Consider the following 19,699-nt stretch of genomic DNA (forward strand, 5'->3'; position numbering starts at 1 on the left):
AAGACTAAAAGTGGATAGTAAAATACTTTTTTTTTTTATTATAAGAAACTAAATAAGAAAAACATAATCAATTTATTTTAACTAAATTGTACTGAACAAAAAATGATAATGAAAACATAAAAATGGAATAATATGAAGTAAAAAAATTAATTAAGTAATTCAAAAACGGATTTTAACAGAACAGATTTATTTTTATTTTTAAGCTTTCTTTGTCCACTTATAAAAGGATCCGAGCTCAATAACAATCTATTAAATAAATCTGTATTTGTTGCTATTTGAGAGATCTTTCGAGTGTGGTTGAGTCGGTACATTTTTATGTCCTTATTCCTTGATTCAGCAGCTTCTTCGGAGAGCTCTCCAATAGACACTAATGCATGTGCAATGACATCAGGTGCATGAATTAATATTTTGTGGACTGACGGGGGGAGGTAATACCAACTATATTTTTGTATCAGTTCTCTTGCTGTATCCAACGCAAATTTTCTAAATTTGTCCACATTTATAGAATATCCTGAGGACAAGGCTTGCAATAATGTAGCACAGTTTTCAATTAGACATTTATCAATGCCTGTTATTTCGGCAGACAAAAAAGCATTATTAAAAAACGTTCTAGCCGTATTTCCGTCATTGGTAGATCCACTACCGCCAGTTTTGGGTTTATCGACAATCAGCCCCAATTTTTCTCTAAATTCCTCTTGAATCTTTTTTTTTCGTTTTTGAAAATGTTCCTTATCTTCGGAAGATCTTATTTGCCATTGCTTGATTTCTAATCTGTATGAAAGGTGAAGAAAGTATTCAAAAAATCGAATATATGCGTGTAGAGGAGATAATCCAAATTCAAAGTGTTCTCTTTCAATTTTTTTTTGCAAACATTTTTCAACATCGTTCATATCCGTGGGCTTTGCGCCGCAAATATAGCATTTTGCCGAGGAGGTTTGCGTTAACGCATTGCACACTTTGCCATCAACCATTGTGAGTTGCAAGATATGTTTAACATGTATTGTTCGATTAGATGATGTTTCAATCTTAGTTGGGATCAGCTTTTGAATTTTCGTTTTAAAATATTTTTCTTCATTAACAGTCATTTCAACAGATTCTTTTTTAAATTGAAATCTGATAGGACGACAGTAACGGGTTGACGATGGTGTTGGGTTTTTCCAAATTATTATGTTTTCCGGATCATTTGGTGACTTTGTGATAAGTTGAAGCGGAACATAGGACGTGACAAACAAGTTACTTTCATCAAAATTATTATTTTCAACTTTCTGCTTGTACTCGCTATGCCCTGAGCTACCATCGAAGCCCCATTTACCAATTAAGCTAAAACAATTTGATGCCTCATCTATTTGATTTATTACCTCATTTTGTAACTGAAGAATCCTCGAAGCGGTATGGTCCAACAAGTTTTGGAGCTCAACTTCAGCCTGAGTTTCGCTAATAGTCATTGCTTCGGGATAACTATTTTTTTTTTCCTTCACAACAGTATCGTAGCATGGTAGAAAATTAGCATCCACTTTACTGTTCACGAAGCTTCTAAGTAATAAATACTGATGCTTCGTCAAACCGGCTTCTGTTATAAGAAATACAACTTCACAGGCCTTTGGTGGACAAATCGACGAATTCGGATGACTAAAAGCCGAACGCAAATCATCAGCAGCGGACACATCGAGGTCTGCTAATTCTGCTATCCGTCGACGCTTGGTTCTTTCTGAGCACTCCGCAAAACTTAATTTAGGACGTCCTCGATGTGGATTTAATGTAGAGGATGAAGTCTTTTTATTTAGTGGTACACATTCATACTGCGCAAACCAATCCGAATTTTTTTCGACCACTTTAGACTTAGTTCTGTTGCTCTTCTTCCACATTTCTCCAATTTTTTTAAATATATAGTCAAGTTGTTTCTTAACATCATTGTCCATATTCTCATAACCATCGGATTCAAATTTACAGTTTAGGTTATCACATACTTTTTTTGCTTTATCAGCAAATGAGCCCCTTTCCAAGCACCACATATCAAAAATATATATGCGTGGAATTTGATATTGATATGATGTGCCTATATATATAAGAAAAACCTTTGATGATATTAAACATTCGAAATTAAAATCGGAAGCCAAAACACAAACGAATTCGACGATCAAAACACAAATAATGAAAACAAAAAGACAACATAAACGTAACCTAAATGCATGACGGCACAAAAAACACATGGTAGAAAAAAACGAAAAACAGAACGGGAGGCGGAAGGTGGCAGCTGGAATAAAGAATACAAACTTAAAAAACATTAATAAATATAAAACAAAAAAGTTCATTAGAGGGCGCGACGGGGATCACAACTTTTTCTCCAACTGAAGTCAGTGCACAGAGAAAACTACAACATTAAACAGGCCATTGCGAACAATGTATTACTAAGACAATAATACAACATATTGTTATACAAAATTCACTTTGTTATATAGTATTAACCTTTTCTTTCAATATGCATCATAATTTATGCCAATTAACCACGATTTAATATTTAAATTTAATTTTTTGGCAAGAGATAGCTTTTTAACTTCGTTCACTGCGCACGCCACGTGTCTTTTTGTCTATCTTTTGTTGCTATTCGTAGCGCGTGCGAATGGGATAGTGCAAAATTGAGTTTACAGTGGAATTAATTGTTCTTTTAAGTAATAAAAAAAAATAATAGAGTTGTAAATTTAAAAAAAAATTTTTTTTATTTTTGGCCTATGAAATCGAAACGCTGCTCGATTCAAATCAATCCTTGAACCATTTCTTATTGCCGTTTCACGGGCTGCCTCTCTTTGAGAAGCACGAATTAAGGCCCTTCTTCCCTGGGTACTAACGCGGAGCCTTTCTCGGGCGATTTCTCGCTCTTCGTCAGATAATTGACTCGCGCTATTCCGTTGCCTAATTGCATTATGGGTCCGCCGGGAAAGATTAGATCTTCTAGGACGCGGCATTTTTATTAATAGTAATACTGCCCTCGCACAAAACCATATAAAACAATCGAGAAATATAAATATAAATAATTTACACAAATTTATGTTTGAGACAAACAAATACCTGAACTTTCGAGATATTTAGCTTTTGTAAAAGTCCAAAAATACAATTTTTAATAATTAACTTTTTTTTTTTTAATTTCGAATTTTGAATTTTTTATTTATTTTTGATTGTTAGGTTTTAATCTTTTGATTTTTTTTTTTAATTTTTGCAGATTTTTGATTTGAAATATTTATAAAGTTTAAAAGTCCGAAAATATAAAAAGCCAAAAATACACTTTTTAATAATTACCTTTTTTTTTTTTAATTTCGAATTTTTAATTTTTTATTTATTTTTTGAACAGTCAGGTTTTAATCTTTTGATTTTTTGCAGATTTTTGATTTGAAATATTTTTCCTTTTGATTTGAAATTTTTTTTTTTTTTTTTTTTTTTTTTTTTTTTTTTTTTTTTGAATAGTCAGGTCTGCTCGAGGTCAGGAGACCGTAGACTGACTGACTACATTTGTTTATTTACTTCTACACTATTGTCAAAACTGTCACTGTTACCAAGCCTACTGGGTATAAAAAAAATTTGAACATTTGGGGAAAAAACCGCGTTTTTCAAGTATTCGGCAAATTTTTTCAGTATTTTTAAGACCCTATACTAAACTCGTTGCGGAGACAAATCCAACAAATCAAAAACCATGAAAATTGGTTCAGCCCAAATCAAGTTATAAGCAGTCTTCACTTTTACACAACTTTCTTTTATATATATAGATTATACATTATACATATTTTTTATGTACAGTTTATAGATTCAATTACAATTTAATGTAATTAATTTAACTTATGCTTAAATTGAAGTATAACATATTTTATTATATTGTATATACATACTTATTATTTATTATATATATTCAAGTTGCCCATTTCAGTCCAGAAACTAATTAAAATTAAACTTTATATATTTAATTCAATATACACTTAAACTAAAGCATTTCATATTATATTTCATATACATGTATTGAATATACATATATTTTATATAAAATATATATAAGCAAACAGACACAAAATATATATAGCATATAAAATAGTACATATACTTATTGAATATATATTTTTATATATTATTTATGACATGTATATTTATATTTATTATATGTATATAATATATTACATATTTTATATAGTGAGGCCTTTCCAATCGAGCAAGTTCGTGCTTTATGTCGTTTAAACATGTCTACAACTCCGAAATTCGTAACATAAGCACGCTTCTTATTTTAGGGGCATACAATTTTTATTATTAACTATAATCTTTGGAATCTTCAGTCTGACAAAACCTTATCAGAGCATGCAGTGTCCATTCGTGTTGCATCGTATGAGCACGTGTTCCACCATGTCTAGTTCTGTTTAAATGCTTCATTACGTGCTGATTCGCAAGAGTTTTATAAGACCTAGCCTAACTTATCGATAAATGGATAGTACTTGTTCCTAAATATCAAAGCATGCTTTAAATATGCTTGTTGTACTCGTGCCATTCGTGTCTAGTCTCCTTTCAGTGCATTCGCTCGTGCTGTGTAGTGCCTGGCCCTTTCTCAGCTTGGCATTTAGCACGACAAACTCCCATCGCTAGGCTACAACTAACTAGTTATGCGTGTTGCAACAACAACAATTGTTGCTTTTTAAGTTAATTTTACTGCCTATACAGCTGAGGGACGTAACGGGGGGACCCTGCTCTCAATGAGATCAATGTTCGATACGTGTGGAAATTGCTATATAATTGAGGTGCCGTTGCGTTGCGAAAAGGAAACTCGAATTGTATGTCAGTAGTTGAGCTGAGCTGAGCTGAGTGGCATTGCGTAGAGTTTTTCGCGTCGAGTGAAAATAACAACGAACAGGTATCACTGCAATTTGCGAATGGCACAGGTGGAAATTTATTTTGATGGCAAATGCGATAACGCCAAAGCATTTATTTTATACAATGGGCCTTGAGGCAGGCAACTGCCTCTTCTGCCCGCCTCCTCCTACTGGGATTCGTTTTGCCACTTGAATTTATGGTCGAACTTTTCATTTTCCAGCACCAAGCCATGTCGTCGCATTTGGCATTGGCATTGATGCTCGACCGGAACGATGATACTTTAAAGCCGCAGCCGAACGAAAAAGTTAAAAGTTCACTCGACTGGATACGCCACATGGTGGCACGGACACGACGCGGGACACGTCACATGGATCCGGGGACATGGGACAATGCTGGGCTTGGACTTGGATTCGGTTTTAAGCTGCATGTTCGCCGCTCTGTCTACACGCTGTCAATTCGCTCGGGTTTGATTAATTACAAAAGCGCCGCACACTAACAAAATGGCAAGAAAAGCGGGCAGTTAACGAGGGCTGCCAAAGATGTTGTGCTTGCATAAAAGATATGACGAATAAGAAATAATATATAAAATATAAAATATAGAATATAGAATATAAAATATAAAATATAAAATATAAAATATAAAATATAAAATATAAAATATAAAATATAAAATATAAAATATAAAATATAAAATATAAAATATAAAATATAAAATATAAAATATGAAATAAAGAATATAAAATATAAAATATAAAAAATAAAATATAAAATACAAAATATAAAATATAAAATGTAATGTATTACATATAAAATATGATTTCTGTCATATAAAGTATATAATATTTGATAAAAAATTGGTAAAATTAAATATTTTAAAACCAAAATATCAATAATATTAAAATATTTTTAAATTAACACGAAATACTACAAAAAAACAAGCTAAAGTTACTTAACAAACCGTAAAATAAACTTAATTATATCATTGAATTTGATTTATATATATAATTAATTAATACCTTGATAGTTATCTTTTGCATTGAAGCTTTAACTCATTTGCAGAGGATATAAATAAATTTTTTTCTGATAGTTAGTTAAATAGTTAACTTAGCTGGAGCTACTAAGTGAGTTTGGCATTAATCTTGCAGCCCTAGCACGTTGCATGCTACAAGCTCCTTTTGCAGCTGCCGCTGTTGCTGGCGCTGGCGCTGCCGCTGCATTTGCTGCTGGCATGCGAGTCATGTTGTTTACGCCATTTTACACTGCTTGACAAATAAACTAAGCCAACTAAGTCAACGTCGAAGTCGCTGTCGCTGTGGCTATTGCTGTTGCGGCTCCAAGGTAACTTGCATTGACATAATTAAATTAATTTACGTGGCAGCAAACGCAACGGCGACGGCGGTGGCGGTGGCGGTGGCTGTGGTGGCGGTGATGGCGTTGTCTAATTGGCAGCGCCAACATATGGCGCATATGGCCAACTCTTGCTGGAACGTCTTAACGCTTGTTTGTGTGTGTGTGTGTGTGTGTGTGCTGGCCAGACCAAAAGGCTGCTCATATATCATGCGGGCAGTCGCAATTAAAATGTCACTCTCGACCGAAACAATGCGAAACGCCGCATCCACTAACTGCTGACTGTGACTGTGACTGACTTCGACTTCGACTTGGACTTATGCAATGCATTTTCTTACATTTTTTGTATTTTTCTGTTAGTTGTTGTTGTTTTTCTCGCATATTTGCGACATTTTGCTGCAAGTTGAAATATAAATCATACGCACTGTTGTCCATGCACATCTCAACTGGCTGGCGCTGTTGGCGCTGCTGCTGCTGCTGCTGCTGTTCGCGTGGGACCCAGCTGCAAAATGTCAAAGTTATCGCACACCTTGCCAAACTGTCAACAGTTTGTTGCTTGTTTGCTTGCTGCTGCTGCTGCTGCTGGTGCTGCTGCCCCACGGGTTGCATGACCTAATTAAGGCAACGACTAAGCCAGTTACCCCCACTCGCCCCTCGCTCAATCACTCTCCCTCTGCACTCTCCACAGCGTTTGTGGCTAGAAAAGTTTTTCTTTTGCGCACACGGCTCGCCCTCAGCTTGACTTTGACATGCGGCCAACGGTTGCCTGTCAGCCAAATTCCGGTTGCAGATGAGTCAGACGAAAGCAGCAAAGAGGCGTAGCCAGCAGCACGGGGCAGCAGAAGCGGGCAGCGGGCAGCAGCGGATCGCAGGCGAAAGCCTCGCAAATTCAATTTGGTCGGTGTGTAAATGTGTAAAATAGTTTTTAAAGTGCGAAGGTTAATATGCCCGCTGGCTGATTTTAAGTGGAGTTTAGTTAACGCGATTAAAGCGTTTAAACTAAGCCAAAACAAGCCAATTTGAAAACGAAAGTATAGCCCAAGGCTCACTGGTCAATAATCGTATAATTTACAGTCGACAAATTATAGTTAAAGACTTTTTTTTAGTATTGATAGTGAAACACTATTGTTTTCATGAGCATCAAATATATAAAGAATTTCCAAAAGTATATAAAACTTATAAATATATACGTACATATTTTATAATTTATTACTTATATATTTTATTATTTATTATTTTGGATTTTATTTACTTGACTTATCAATTAACTAGCAGTCATTAAAACAAAAATTAGACTTTCGTTTATGTTTGCTTTACTTTATTTATAACTATTTCTTATGTATATAATGTTTTCACTTAAAAATTATTATTAATATTTAAATATTTTTATTTAATTTTTATACCCTGAACCCATTGAAAATGGGAAATCAGGGTATAATGGTTTTGTTGAAATGTATGTAACAGGCAGAAGGAGGCGTGGCAGACCCCACAAAGTATATATATTCTTGATCAGGGTGACGAGCTGAGTTGATTTGGCCCTGTCCGTCTGTCTGTCTGTCCGTCTGTCCGTCTGTCCGTCTGTCCGTATGTTTGAACGCGTCGATTTCCGAAGATATAAGAGCTAGAGACTTCAAATTTTTTGTAAAATGTTCGTAATTACAGCGCGGATATCGAGTTTATCATTAAAATTCGATAACTCATCCCGATCTTTTTTTATCGATAAAAAAACCTTATCGAAAACCAGTTATAAAATTATATCTTCTACACCTTTATTGCTAGAGTCTCCAAATTTTGTATATATGCTTATATGCAATTTATACAATTTCGGTTTTTGTTAAAATTTACCCCCCACCTCTAAATTCACCCCCTCACCCTCACTTTTGTAAAACGCGTATTTCAAATACTAGAGACTTGTGCTTTGGCAATTACATGCATATTCATGTTATAATCATAATCTGAAAGTTTCATCAAGATCGTACGTCCACAAAAAAAGTTATTAAACAATTAAGTTCTCATAGTAAGCGCACACTGCAGCCCATGTGTGTTTATGCGTGGGTGCTTGTGAGTGTATGTGTTTGTGTATGTGTGTGTGTTTCTTGTGTAAGCTGAAAGACGCGAAAAATTATTGAAATAGCTAGCACTCCAAGGGTTCAGGGGATCTCGTAGTCGAGCAGTCTCGACTAGAGCTTTCTTACTTGTTTTTTTTTAGCATTTAAAACTGTAACATTTTACATTTACAAATTATTTTTCCAAATAAATATTTAGAATTTTCTTTCGCTTTTCTTTCGATATTTAAAATGTACTTCAACGCGGGAAAATCCACATATTTTGAAAGAAAATTCCTTTAGTTTATATAAATTTAGAACGGAATGGCACGTGATGGAAAATTGAATGAAATGCATTTTCTTAAAAGGCGCACTGAGTCACAACTGATGGGATAAATAGCTGGCTTGACAAGTGCGACAAACGAGTGTCAGTCAATCGTGGCATTAAAGTGCACAGCAAAAGGGATAGCGAGAGCGAGTGAATGAGGTGGAGATCGCAAGGGGGGAGCAGCTGCTCGCTATTTTAGCCAAATCATTCGCGAAAGCGAAAGAGAAAGAAAGAAGAAGAGTTAGCCCGTGAGTAATGCACAGCGGGAAAGCAGGCAGCAGCAGGTTGGTTGACCAGGTCGTATTCAAGTTGGCTGATTAATGCACCTCAGAAGTTCAATGTGGCACAGCAATGACCCAGTTTCCTGTGCTCTAACACCTGGTCGAGGCACAATTCAAATTAGTCGCAACGAGTTATTCGGGGGCAAGCTTGTTGAGATTTTGCTTTTTTGTGCTTTTAATTGAAGCAGTTGCTAACTGTGCAACAGATTTTGATATAAATGCATTTTATTGCCAATGCAGACACGCAACATTCAATCGCAGCAATCAACAGACATGCAACGTGCGAGATATGGCATACATATACATGCATAAATGCACACATGCATGCATGCATGCATATATTTCAAGTGACTCGCCGACAGCTGCTTATTATAGATGCTGCCGCTGATTATTGCCTGGCCCCAAAAAAGAAAAAAAAAAAAAAAAATTGAAACGCTGGCAAACTTCATAAATCTATCACATGGCTGCCTGGCTGACTGTTTGCCCGTTTGCTTGCTTACCAGATGATCTAAGTTTATGGTTTCGACATGTGGGTGGCTTTTGACAGGCACTTTTGACACTTGCGGCTGAGCTGTCAGCGCAGCACATGCAAAATGCATATTTATGGGCCAACTAACTATATACGCAACCACTTACGCCTCATCCCCAATCTGTGTACTTTAATTGCAGCAGCAGCAGCAGCAAGTTGTGCAGCAGCAACTAGCTGCTAACTGCAGCAAGTTTAAGTGCCGCATGATCGACAATCGTTTCGGCTAAAATGACTGCCGCACGTTTGCCACATCAGCGAGCGGTAGAAAACTGCAACAGCAGACAGTAAACTGCCATTGCAACTGCCACGGTAACTGCTGCAATTGAAAGTTCGAAAGGATCGTGATTTGGCGAGCGGGCCAGGCCAGGTCGCATTTGGTTGCATGATGAACACGCATGATGCCAACGCCAGCCACACTGCAGTCCCGGGCAGCGCTCAAAACTAATTAAAACAAGTAAGAAAGCTCTAGTCGAGACTGCTCGACTACGAGATCCCCTGAACCCTTGGAGTGCTAGCTATTTCAATAATTTTTCGCGTCTTTCAGCTTACACAAGAAACACACACACATACACAAACACATACACACACAAGCACCCACGCATAAACACGCATGGGCTGCAGTGTGCGCTTACTATGAGAACTTAATTGTTTAATAACTTTATTTGTGGACGTACGATCTTCATGAAACTTTCAGATTATGATTATAACATGAATATGCATGTAATTGCCAAAGCACAAGTCTCTAGTATTTGAAATACGCGTTTTACAAAAGTGAGGGTGAGGGGGTGAATTTAGAGGTGGGGGGTAAATTTTAACAAAAACCGAAATTGTATAAATTGCATGCAAGCATACATTAAAAATTTGGAGACTCTAGCAATAAAGGTGTAGAAGATATAATTTTATAACTGGTTTTCGATAAGGTTTTTTATCGATAAAAAAAGATCGGGATGAGTTATCGAATTTTAATGATAAACTCGATATCCGCGCTGTAATTACGAACATTTTACAAAAAATTTGAAGTCTCTAGCTCTTATATCTTCGGAAATCGACGCGTTCAAACATACGGACAGACGGACAGACGGACAGACGGACAGACGGACAGACAGACAGACGGACAGGGCCAAATCAACTCAGCTCGTCACCCTGATCAAGAATATATATACTTTGTGGGGTCTGCCACGCCTCCTTCTGCCTGTTACATACATTTCAACAAAACCATTATACCCTGATTTCCCATTTTCAATGGGTTCAGGGTATAAAAATGACGTGGAAAGCTTTTCCCGGATAATAGCTGCAGTAATAGAAATGCTAATGGCACACATATGGAAAGCAAAATAATAGAAATAAATATATAACAAGAAGTAACCATTCTTACAAATCCATCGAATATCAAATGCTCTACATATTACATATTTATTAATTTTATATAAAAGTATTTCGTTTTACATTCTACATGTATAGAAAATATACAAAATATATGTTTATATATTATAAATGTTAATATATAAAATTATAATGCCGTATGGTTGATAGAATAGAACAGAATAGCAAAATACTTTTAGATTAATTCACGTTGACATACTAACCTTGAGTTCATATATTTATATAAAAAATAATATATTTAAAAAATAATGATTAATGACATTAATGCAAAGAAAACGTAATCAGCTATATGTATTTGTATGTATTAAATAGTGCTATATTTATATAATAAATATTTACTTCGACAATGTAATGATATATATGTATGTGATATATATATGTGATATATTTCACATATATTTTCTTCTGCCATTGAAATAGTCGAAGTAAATATTATATTTATTTTTTTTTTTTTTGTAATTTTTAATTTTATCTCAATCATCAATTTAAACGAATAATTAATCCTTTTGAAATGGTTGAACGGTTTCAGATTAAAGAACAGAGCATATTCAACTTGAAGCCTTTATTAATATAAACTACATTTGCTCAGCGCGAACAGCGAGATAAAGTAGAGATGCCCTAGATCGCAGTTAGTAAAGGAAATATTACAATTTTAGATACAGTTGGCGCGCTGCAGCTGGTCAAACGACTTGAAATTGGCGGACGGGCTTGGACACCAGGCACAGCCATAACCAGACCCACAGTAAGAGCCAGGTAAGAGCCAGGGCTTCTACTTGGCAATGGCATTGCCAGCTGATGGACAACTGCGTTTGAATAACGCGCACAGTTTGAAATTCATTTATCATTTTATTGTGTGGCAAATAGCTGCAGCCATGCGCAAATACTTATGCGCTAGTTACACCACGCACACGCACACACACACACACATGCATACGGAAGCTGAGAAAAGAATCTCAGCTGGATATTACCTTTAACGATTTTTAACAGTTTGCCGCAACTTGCATTTAATTTGGTAGATCAATTCTAGCAAATGGATGCATCGGGGGCATCGTTAGAGACCAGTGCGCAGTGCATCTGTTTTGTAATGTGCCAATATTACAGGATATTATGCGAAATGAGAGTAAAATCTAACGAATTTATTGCATATGAAATGAACTAAATGGATTTAATAAGTTATACGAAGCTCGCCACAATTGTCTTTCTTTCTGACTTGTAGTTAATGCTAACAACTGAAGATTAATTTTGATGAAATGTATTTCTTAAAATATGCACATGTATAAATAAATTTGGTTAACTTTGCAATGGGTGTGAGGGAATGCAGGGAAATGCAGGCAAATTTACGCATAAATACAGAATTATGTATATTTACTCTACATAATCCAAAGTTCCTCTGAATTTGATACGGATAATGACTGCGCTGCATGTTGGGCCACCCAAATAAGCGTGAATGCCAGATCTTTCATCTTCCCTATCGATATTTGCCTGGTTTAATCAGTTCAAGGTCTTCAGACAGTGCCATTTCACACAAAACTCAAGCATTGAATCTTTTTTATGGGGTTCAAGTTAATTTTACGTTTTGTATCTTTGTTGATTTATATGTTGTATATGTATGTATGTGCTTATGTTGTTTTTTCTGTCTCTTCGGTTGGTCGCTCTTAAGTAATTTATAGTGTATCGGAAATTTTGAATTTGCATGCCAAAGCCATAATTCTTAATTTACTCATTCCTCAGCTTTTATTATGAATATATTTGTATGTATGTATGCTGGCTGGCAAGGCAACTCCGTGTGACCACAAGACAGTTGCCCCTCAATTAACGGCCCCAACCGCAACTCTGCAGCATCGAGCTTGAGGCCTGACCGTGGCCAAAGCAGACTCGACCCCCATGCAGCTGTGCTGCCAGTGCAGTTCAGCTTTTAGCTACGCACAAGCTGCAGTCCAAGTAGCAAACACTTTCAGTTTTTTCATTCATACATACACACAGACAGACATGCGAATCGCGAAAGCACAGAAACGTAAGATCTTTGCAGTCGGGCGCTACTGACTGCAGAATACTCATTCACGGACCAAACGGCCTTAAATACATTTTTCGATTTGCCACGCCTCCAATTGTTATTAATAATCTAGTTTTGTGCAAATCAATAGAGAATATCAGCAGTAATTTAGCCTTTATATTCCTAGTTCTAGCTCTAAGACTAGAAATATCATAAAATAAATATTTCCTATTTTTTCCGATGTGCCACCTGTGTAGACAAATCCGCCATATCGTATTGATTTTTGGCTGTAATTTCGACCATATATTCCAAATATTTATTCTCTAGCACTTCAATGGAAAACAGGCGGACATTGCACAAAACCAATATACTCATTTCAGTTTTGTGAACGAGTATAACAACGAAACAAAATCAAATTCTCACTAATTGCTATGATCAAGCACAGTTATAAGTTCTTGAGCTGTTATTTCAGCTTTGTATATTTCTTATGCACAGCATCTGCTGCCGCTCGCATTCTGCGCTGCTCTGATCTCGTTTGAATCTGCCTTTTACTCGGATGGCCATAAACTAAAAATTTCGTTGCTTTTTATCAGGCCTCTTGAGTCGATGTAATTATGGGCAATTTAAATAAATTAAACACCATTTATATTTCGGCTGCCGAAAATGTTCATTGCAAATTATTAATAATATGAAGCAATGGACCATTTATTCTATATTTTTTGTTTAATTGTAATAATGAAAGCTTGCTGCATCCAGTAGAGAACCTTTCACCTCTAATTTTATATATGTGTATTATTTATGTTCTTATGCCTGATGACAGCCACGCAGGAATCGCCAAGCATCAGTTTATGCTGACGATCTCATACACTTCTTTGTCTAATAAATATCTACATCCATAAGTGTATGAAATGAATATTATGGAAATAGATTAAAAGAGTATTGAACTTCTTTATGTTGAATTATTATATTATCAGCACTTGGTTTAACTTATTAATACTTTACTAATTATAATATACACACAGCTACGTACATAATAATTGTTATATTAATTATTTTTGAAATATTTTCTTTTTATAATTATACAAAAATATAATAGCTACATTAATATGACATATCTCGATATTCTGAAAAATGATTTTTAGATCTATTTAATTTGTTTAAAAAATTTGTTTGTTTCCTTCAATTTATATATTCGTAAATTGTTCAAAATTCAGCATTCACTATTAGTAGTAGTAATAAATTACTGTTATTATTAATTAGTAAGGTATAAAGCAAACCATTTTCATTATCAATAATTCAGATTCATATACAAGAAAATATGGCAGTATAATGGAACTGTATCAAGTTATTAAATATTAACTATCGAGCCTAGCAAATTTCATGTTTGAGCCAAAGCAGCTCTAGCTTAAAATAAGCATAACAATGCTATGACAATAAGTAAATATCTACCTAAAGTCTAGTATTAAGTAATCGCTAAATTGAAGTGTTTTTAATCGACATGAATTGAGCTTTCCTGTGAACTGAACGGCACATGCAGTATGCAAATGCGTTTCAGCAGCCGCAGTAAATAAATTTAATTAAACCACAAACATTTAACATTCAAATGAAACGCTGTCATATAAATAAAACAATTTGCAATACACGACAAGGTGACAAAGGTAACTATGCGAAATTCGGTTAAAACAAAAGTGTCAAATAAACATGAAAACAATATCGACACACATCTAAACATTTCTATATATGTATATGTGTGTGTATATTGATGATCATTTAGATAAAAGATATTGCTTGACATTAGAAACTGTCATTTGGCAGTTGGTTTTCGTGTATGCACTGCAGCCGCAAACAAAAATTTAGGTGGTTTATCTCAAATATTTAAATAAAAATCTATTAAATAAATATTTATATTTATTTGAAGCTCGAATCACGGCAATAACATGATAAATGCTTGTACCTAATTTGTTACCTCATCGCCGGCTAGCCACAAATTTTATGTTAATTTGTACAAAACTAGATGTCGATATTGTTTAATTGAGCAGCAGCTAAAGCGGCGCTCGTCAGTCAGCCTCAGACAACGAAGCCAAAAGCCAAACAAAAACCAACCAACAACAGCAAAGATATAAATAAGGTATAAACAATTTGTAATTAGCATATTATGAGAATCAACACAAATGCTCAGCTTGACGAAGATCTCGGGCCAGAGATAAAGCTGCAGATTTATGGGACTTTGAACGGTCAAAGCGACACACGAAATGGCAAAGTCAACACACAATTAAAACAGCAAGAGCATCGAAATTAAAACGAGCTCAACAAGCCATATACCCTATAAAATAATATGTAATACTAGCTGGCCCGGCAAACGTTGCATTGCCCTCTATATTATTTCTAGGTAAAAAATTGTTGAAAGCTATGTTGTTCAGGCTGGGATACACTGATAAATTTATTAATCGGATTTTCATTCAAGCACCTTGTTGTAAACGACATTCTTCGTTTTTTGGTCGGGTGCAAGAACAAATAATGCGGATCGTTTGCCAACACGTGAGCATGCCACGTACAATTGACCATGAGAAAAACACGCATTTTCTAGATTGAGGCCACAAATAGTCAAAGATTGGCCCTGTGACTTGTTGATCGTCATGGCGAAGGCAAGACGAAGCGGGAATTGAATTCGTTTAAATTCAAAGGGCATATCTGTTGAGCTCATCGGAATCCTAGGAATAAGAACTTCCTCATCTTTAAATTTTCCTTTGAGTATCAACGCGTGAATCACATTGCTCATCAGTTTTCTTATCACCAAACGCGTTCCATTGCACAGTTTTGGTTGGTTTAAATTTCTAAGCATGCAAATCATGGAGAATTGCTCTTTTCATAGCTGTGTTCATTTCTTGACGCCGGTCAAGTTGTTCTTCCATATTGCCCATGAAGTATATTTGCAAGAGTTTTTGCTGTGCATCTTCAATAGGTTGCAATGATCCAATGCGATGGCAAATCTGGCCTTGAATCTTTAAATTCAAAGCCATAGTTATAGTTATATTTACAAACACTATTTACAGAAATCTAACAAACTACATTATTCAAAATTTTTTTTTTGGCAGTCATAGAAAATAAAATTTTTAACGTAAATTACCTTAAATATCCGTCTCCAATATTTTCCGCCCCAAATTATGTCATTTGGAAACAGGCATTGTATTTTTGAGTGTTCGCTAGAAAATGTCGTGATTCTAGTGTTTCGCCATAAAGCAGGGAACGCAATGGCTATGGTGACCGCTAATGGCAATGTCACTTTACCACTAAGGCAGCACAAACCGGGCGTTTCACCAGCAAACTTCAATGCGCCACAATGCTAGCAAACAACGTCCATTGGACCAATGCAAACTAAACGATTCAAGCTGTAATCAATGGTGCAATCATATCGAAACGCTGCTCGATTCAAATGAATCCTTGAACCATTTCTTATTGCCATTTCACGGGCTGCCTCTCTTTGAGAAGCACGAATTAAGGCCCTTCTTCCCTGGGTACTAACGCGGAGCCTTTCTCGGGCGATTTCTCGCTCTTCGTCAGATAATTGACTCGCGCTATTCCGTTGCCTAATTGCATTATGGGTCCGCCGGGAAAGATTAGATCTTCTAGGACGCGGCATTTTATTATTAGTAATACTGTAATTATAAATAATTTACACAAATTTATGTTTGAGACAAACAAATACCTGAACTTTCGAGATATTTAGCTTTTGCAAAAGTCCAAAAATACAATTTTTAATAATTAACTTTTTTTTTTTTAATTTCGAATTTTGAATTTTGAATTTTTTATTTATTTTTGATTGTTAGGTTTTAATCTTTTGATTTTTTTTTTAATTTTTGCAGATTTTTGATTTGAAATATTTATAAAGTTTAAAAGTCCGAAAATATAAAAAGCCAAAAATACACTTTTTAATAATTACCTTTTTTTTTTTTTTAATTTCGAATTTTTAATTTTTTATTTATTTTTTGAACAGTCAGGTTTTAATCTTTTGATTTTTTGAAGATTTTTGATTTGAAATATTTTTCCTTTTGATTTGAAAATTTTTTTTTTTTTTTTTTTTTTTTTTTTTTTTTTTTTTTTTTTTGAATAGTCAGGTCTGCTCGAGGTCAGGAGACCGTAGACTGACTGACTACATTTGTTTATTTACTTCTACACTATTGTCAAAACTGTCACTGTTACCAAGCCTACTGGGTATAAAAAAAATTTGAACATTTGGGGAAAAAACCGCGTTTTTCAAGTATTCGGCAAATTTTTTCAGTATTTTTAAGACCCTATACTAAACTCGTTGCGGAGACAAATCCAACAAATCAAAAACCATGAAAATTGGTTCAGCCCAAATCAAGTTATAAGCAGTCTTCACTTTTACACAACTTTCTTTTATATATATAGATTAATAATATTAAATTAAATAATTTAAATTTCATATTAAAATAAATATCAAATTTAAACAAGCTCAACAATTGATAAAAGTAAAAATCTTAATATAATAATATGTAATATATATAAATATTAAAATATATATTGTAAATAGCTTAATTTATTTTTCAATTTTTTTCCTTTTTCAAACATTTAAAAGAATATATTCCTTTCAAGCATTGTGCGTATTTCTTTGTTATACAGAATAATATTTAAAAGTAATTGAAATTTGATATATATGGCATTAAATTAGTCCGTTTTACAATTAAGCTATAGATAAGTCCTTCCTATATAGTTCATATATAAATACGCCCATTCTATGAATTTTCTGGTGTGTGAGCGAGTATTATGCAGTCGGCTGCGACCGCCAGAGCATATTTGTAGGGCATGCGGGCGGAAATTATTTCCAGTCTCCAGATGCACATAAATTACGCAAGGCCAGCTAATGAAATGGACAGAAATACAAATCTGGTTGTTTTTTGGCATTGCGTCTAAGCAACAACAAAATGGCTCAACGAAATTATGGCCAAATGCTAATTAAGCAAATAAATTTGCCATCAAAATTAATAAACAATTTCAAATACAACAACAAAGGGGGAGAAAAAAATGAATTTGAAAAGAGTCTAACCTGCTCTGGTCGCACACTGATTGAATTTCACACTCAAATGAGTATATATACGTATAAACACGTCTTGTCCAAACACAAATTTTGTGCTAATTGGCTGCTTTGATTTGCCGCTGGGACCGCGTGGCATAGGCTCTGCACTCTTGCCACAACAGAGGAGGAACCAAAAAATATATACATATATAAAAATAAAGGTAGAAACAAGCAGCTACGAAATTTCAATTTGCTGTTAATCAAGTCATCAAATATTAAAAAATTTATATTACATATATAGACAACATTGGATAGGTTGGGCAGGCTATATGCCACCTGAAGGCAACAACAAATCCATCAAATTATCAGAGTCTTAATGTCCACCTGAATACAATGAAAAGTTAACAGTAGTTGTTAATTGGTAAAAAACGGGTCGAAAGAGAAAAGATTATATTTAAAAAAAAAATTAGATTTAGTCTGATTTGCTAAACATGGACGTGGATTGTTAAACAAGTTGTCCATAATTCCGTTAACGAGCTATATGATTATATATTGAAATATAAACAAGTAAGAAAGCTCCAGTCGATGCTGCTCGACTGGGAGATACCCTAATCCCTCTATTCTGATATTCTACTCATTCTGCACTTCTTTTATGCACACATGCATAAACACGCATCCACACATATATATATATATATATATATATATATATATATATATATATATATATATATATATATATATATATATATATACACTGCGCGTCATCAGGTTAGCGCCCCCCCTTTACACTCAACCTCAAAGCTAAATAAAATCTAAACCATCAGAGCTCCATCTTTGAAATTTTTTTACTTTATACTCCGTTTATTTCTTTTTAAAATACAAAAAGAATGGCTACTGTAACATTAAGGATTATTTTTAAATAATTTTTTTTGTAAAATGTACAAAAAACATGTAACAAAAATTTGGTCATCAGATTAGCGCCCCCTGCGCTAAATTCAATTTATTTAAGCTAATGACCAAAAATAACACCGTATTTTAAGCTTTTAGTATTTTTAAGTAATATTAGTAGTGCGTAGTGCCGTTTTTTGTTTGAAATTACTTCAAAAATTCGATTAGGAGTGGAATTATAAAGTTGTTTAATATTGTTCAAGGATATGGTTGGCCAAGCGTGTTCAGTACCTTCGATTAACTCTGTCTTTGCACTATAATGCTTTCCGGACTCATATACTTCCTGACCATCCATCCCCAGACGTTTCCAATGATATTAAGGTCGAGTGAGTATGGTGGCCACCCAATGAGATCAATTTTTTGGCCCTGAATCCAGGACTTCAGGGATTTGGATTTGGAGCATTATCATGCTGGGAAATCTAATGCCGGTTTTCAGACAGGTTATAGAAATGCGGAACAGCAGTTTTAAACACGGTGTTATAGTCCTATGCGTTCATGCGCGATGTCAAAAATTGAAGCTTACGAGCGTTGTAGTAAGATATTGCACCCTACATCAATGCCACACCACCCCCCCCCGCCGCAACGGCTTGGAAACCGTTCCAAATTATGTTCTTCTATGCGTAGGTCATGGATATAATAAATTTAGCCATCAGTTCCTTCCAAATTCAATTTTTCTCATCAGAAAAGCCAACATGCGCCATTGGATAGACCACGTCATGTTCGCCTGGCCAAAATTAATGCGTATTTCTTTTCTCAGCATATCGACTGGTGTCTTTTTTTTTACATACTGTTTCTTTAGGTAATTAACTTTCCTTATTGCTCTTTGGACCGTTGAGAAGCTCGTCTTAACACCGATTTTATCCCTAATCTTGGTGGTCGATTCATGGGAATTCGAAGCTTCCCGAACTAATGCTCTTCTATTTCCTTCTGAAATCGCTTGATTATTGCCGCTTATATAGTTTTTT

The 19,699-nt window shown here is 34.8% G+C and overlaps 1 long non-coding RNA gene across 3 annotated transcripts; it reads right to left on the bottom strand.

The window, feature by feature from the left end:
* Window positions 1-15,156: 15,156 nt before the first annotated feature.
* LOC149268779 (uncharacterized) lies at window positions 15,157-17,169 on the bottom strand. 3 transcript variants are annotated; one of them, XR_016270672.1, is made up of 2 exons: window positions 16,455-17,169; window positions 15,157-16,371 (listed from the first exon to the last, which is right to left on the bottom strand). It is a non-coding gene; the product is annotated as an uncharacterized LOC149268779 (long non-coding RNA). The 3 variants fall into 3 exon arrangements; XR_016270670.1 differs by having other exon boundaries at window positions 15,157-16,374; XR_016270671.1 differs by having other exon boundaries at window positions 15,157-16,404.
* Window positions 17,170-19,699: the final 2,530 nt, after the last annotated feature.

The sequence above is a fragment of the Drosophila arizonae genome, chromosome 5 (genome assembly GCF_054131065.1).
Source record: "Drosophila arizonae isolate 15081-1271.41 chromosome 5, UAZ_ARI_1.0, whole genome shotgun sequence".
Lineage (NCBI taxonomy): Eukaryota > Metazoa > Arthropoda > Insecta > Diptera > Drosophilidae > Drosophila > Drosophila arizonae.